Source organism: Cupressus sempervirens, chromosome 1, assembly GCF_028749045.1.
Source record: "Cupressus sempervirens isolate cs-2001-9-10 chromosome 1, ASM2874904v1, whole genome shotgun sequence".
Classification (NCBI taxonomy): Eukaryota; Viridiplantae; Streptophyta; class Pinopsida; order Cupressales; family Cupressaceae; genus Cupressus; species Cupressus sempervirens.
In genome coordinates, this window is record NC_143118.1 from 867953665 (window position 1) to 867958393 (window position 4729).

The 4729-nt window shown below is 33.3% G+C and overlaps 1 pseudogene; it reads right to left on the bottom strand.

The window, feature by feature from the left end:
* Positions 1 to 782: 782 nt before the first annotated feature.
* Positions 783 to 2766, bottom strand: LOC149580591 (uncharacterized; annotated as a pseudogene).
* Between the last annotated feature and the right edge of the window lie 1963 nt (positions 2767 to 4729).

A 4729-nucleotide genomic window follows, 5' to 3' on the forward strand; every position in this document is an offset into this window, starting at 1 on the left:
GTCACAGTTCATATTATTATTACTTTTATATATATGTAATAATTATTAAATATTATAGAATATATTATTTAATTAAATACTAAAAAATGTTTAAAATTATGTAGTAATACTAATATTATATTTTAAAATATAATTTAGATTATTAAATAGAATAATACATTTTTTTTTAAAATCATCAATTAAATATAAAATATAGTCATAAAAAAGTCTTTGAATTTGAAAATGATTGGAGAGGGTACATGCATAGGCTATACATTTTTTTATTTCATAAAAAACTAAGCCTAAAAAAACTTCATTTGAGACCCTAAAATATGTAATTACCTTTTCATATCTAGTTGCTATGACCTGATCGCAGGCACTGCCAAACTAGATCTCAAGAGTCGTTATGGATTTACCTTCTCTATTTTTCTTTGTGACCATGAGTTGGAGATGGTGTGGCTTAAGTTGGAAAGGTGCAGGGCTTGCTAAATTGTCTTTATGGCCAGGTCAAGTTCTCTTCTATTCTTTCCTAAATAGATCTTTTAGTTTGTTCACATCAATTGCTATGCTATATGATAATGTCCCCCTCTAGATGGTTGAGGGTCATAGTGCCCTAAAAGATCATGTATCACATTCATCTATAGCTGAATGTTTTTAGAAAAAATGCAAGGTTGTAGATTTCAAGGGATGGCTCATTGGCATTGTTCTATTTTGATTTACATATTTTCTGGATGCTTCTCTTTTCTTGAACATTTTAACTTCAAACCCTAGTTTTAAATAATTCTAGATTAATGAAAGAAATTTCATATTTTAAAGGCTTGTGCCACTATATCAGTATCTAGAAATGTAACAAAAGTCTGCCCTTTCATTTGCCCATGTTGCCAAGGGGGAAAAGTAATTTTTGTCCAAAATTTCAGAATCAAACAAACAAAGAAACAAGATTTGTTTCCTTTACATCAGAGTACATATTCTTGATGTAAAGGATATGAGAAGGGTGACTAGGAATATAATTTGACAACTTGCCACCAGATAAGTCACAAATTTCATCTTCTGGAAGCTTGTTTGACAAATTTTTTGTCTCTGAAATTAAGTCACTAGTGAGACTGTTGTTTGGCACTTCCATTTGTACTTGGTGTTCTGCTCCCTTTTCTTCTGAGTTTCCAATTACAATTGGATCTTTATTTCTCTATGATTTGGCTTTGCACAATGCTTATTTTTCCTCCAAATATGTATATAAATCAAGTACATCAAGGGCATGTCTAGAAAATACATCCATTATAGGATAGTTAAATAGATAAGGAGTTCTATCATGAGCACGTTCCTGAGGTGTATTTCCTTGCACAACTCAATAGTATTCAATAAAGGCTTATGACATGCACTCTTTCCAGAAGAAAGATGAGAAATTTCTCTCAATTCCTCTTTCCCTTGCATGAGAGATGGCTCCACCTCTTCGGTGTGCCTACCATAATTATGATTCCCACCACCAACCTCTACGACATGATTTGAGCAGTTTGCATATTGGTTCCCTTGCTCCTCTTCAAGTGCATGCTCAAAAAATGTTGGCAAAGACCATATTTCTTTCCCTTATTTGCATCATTAGTAAGCATGCACGAGGGTACTAAACTAATATTAGATTGTTTGACAATTTCTTCCTTCATTATGTTGAATCTCATTTTCTTGAAATTGTGCAAGAGAAGTTGTGTGTGAATTCCTCAAATACAACTTGCTCCAATCTCTTTTTGGTAGAAAGTTGGTTTTGGAGAAGTGTTTGAAGCGTGAGCTCTGCCTGCCTTCTGATGAGAGTGCCATCACCTTCTCTATCATTTTCTTCGAAGGAAGTCCCCTATCTTGGTACATGATTTTTTCTTTCAAAAACCTTAACAATATGTTTTTGTAACCTTGATAAAGGATGACCCTAATACAAAGTATAACATTTCTTATGAGAACTCTTTTGAAAATAATTTTATAATTAGACATTGTTTCAAATCAAATGTACTAACAATAATATTGCATAGTGAATCTCCCAAATCATCTAGCACTCTGATCAAATAATGTTACACAATATTGTAAATAGTGGAAATAAAATTATACAATTGAGACCATAAGCTAGAACTCTATGATAAGTGATTTCAAAGTCCACTTTCAAACATTGTTCTCAAGGATAGTTTTTGAGATATTTACTTTAGTAATTATAAGTGGTATAATATTCAATCGTATATATATATATATATATATATATATATATATATATATATATATATATGGTAAGAATTTGGCTTAGGCCAGAATTCATGCAAGACTAAGGAACTCAAACACAAGCACAATAGTAGACAAAAGAGAGAGTATGATCAGAATGATGATATATTTATTCAATATGTCATATAAGAGCACAATAGGAGTGCCTATCTATAAAGGCATCTGAAGAGCTTCTAGAATGCATAGAAGTCAGCAACATGATAAGTCATACAACTAGGCACATGTCCACTAGATATGGGTTATCTTCCATTAAGCACGAAAGTAAGTGAGATGATGTGCAGATAAGCCTACAATGGTGTAGCATGCAAATCAGTGGTGTAGACAACATGTGCTAGAAAGGGAGTGTGAATAACTGTGTTGCCTACATGACAACTCAGTGAATAGTGCAAACTTCAATGTTGTACACACCATGTGCTTTTCTTCTTTTCAGGGATTGAGACAGTTTCTCTTTCGCTTTCTTGATTTGTCCAATATCCAATTCCAAATCTAGCTCCTCATTGTCAATATCCTGTCAAGCCTGAATACCTCCATAGCCTTAGATCTTTTCTCAAGTAGTTAAAATTTTCTCTAAGAACCACAGAGCTCTGATACCAATTGTTTAAAATATTATGATAAGCTAAGTTACTAAGAGGGGAGAGGTGAATCAGTAACTTATAAAACTTAATCATTGATTAGCAATTGATCCATCATGTGTATTCTGATCTAATTACATGCATGAGAAATTGAAAGCATTAAAACATTCATAGCACTGTGACACACAATTTGGTGACTTAGAATCCTTCCAAATAGAAAGTAAAAATAGAGTAGGGATGATATCCAAAAGCTTTAGTACTGTAGTATAAAGTTGGCCTGTTAAGGCTTGCAATGATCACTTTTGATGATTTGCCCTATTAGGAGCAATAAGGATTGCTAGATCCACCTTGCAAAAGGATTTACAAACATATAATGAAGTATGCACTCAGTCAAGAGATTTACACAAGATTGTTAGGTTTAACTTATTAAAGGATTTGACTGATCCACCTGTTACGGTGAAATGGTAGCTGATCTTTGATCTGCAACTTGGTTTTCTCAATGAGATTCCTTTGAGTGTAGAAATCACCTCGCTGTGATAGATAAAACTTTTCTACTCCTTATACTGTTGTAGCCTTTGTGATTTGTTCTTCTCTTTTCTCTACTTGTTACATTATATTATGCCATCATACTCCATCTCTTGATATGATACAATATGTTACGTATATACCAATCCAATTTAAAAATTACAAAGTTGGTCACATACAAGTTTACACAAAAATCACAAAGTTGGCCCAAATGAAGAAACTCAAGTTTAGAAGAATAGCTTGGTGAGGTTCTGATACATGGTGTCCATTTTCAATGCTCAACATCATCTTGTACTCAGTAGACATAGCCACTCAGTTTATATTGATCACTTTCAAGTAGTCTTGAAATTGGTCTATACTAGTGACCCAATGAATACTATGAAACTTGGCATATAAATTGAATTACTTGATTCGCACTACATAGCTCGGCCAATGCATTCTTTATGAGCTTGGTATAAACTGAGTCACTTGGTTAACACTGAGGAGCTCAGTTAATATACTCTCACCATAGCAACTGCAAACTTAGTAATCACTACACAACTTGATTTGTACTGATAAAATTGGCATACACTGTTATGCTCAATTTACATTACTAATCAACAACGTTATAGTAGATAAGTAGGAAATAATTTCTACAACAAGTCAAATTGTGATATTCCTATTAGGATTTAACTATATGATTTTTGAGTCAAAGTCATTGACTCATGTTTCATGAGTAGTGATTCAACATGAATCCATCTCTCATGAGAATAAATGGAACACTTAACACTCATTGTATTTAGGTGATGTTCATAGGGGTGAAGCATTGGGACTTCTCAAGAGGTCGCCCACCCTAATAGCAATATCAAAATTTGACCTGTTGTGGAAATTATCTCCTACTTATCAATTGATGAGCTTAAGGGGCTTTCTAATGAATGGTTCATAAGGAAAAAAACTTGGTGAAGGTTTTGCAAATGGGGTTTCAAGCTTTGGGCTTAACCATGGAGGAAACTTTGTAGTTAACCATGCTTAGGCTGGAGTAGTACTGGGATGGATGACCTCATGGGAAGTCCCAGTGCTTCACCCCTGTGAGCATCTCCTAGATCCAGTAAGTACTAAGTGTTCCATTTATTCTCATAAGAGATGGATTCATGTTGAATCACTACTCATGAAACATGGGTCAATGAATTTGACTCAAAAATCATATAGTTAAATCTTGGTAGCAATATCACAACTTTATAGTAACTACTTAGCTCACATTGAATACTGTCCAAGGGACTTGGTAGTAAATGAAATGCATGGTTAACACTGCTAACTGTACAATATTCTTAGTAGATACTATCTAAATAAGTGTATGTCACTAATTAAAAACATGATTGAAATGTCAACATAATTATCTAATGAAATTCGTAATGCCC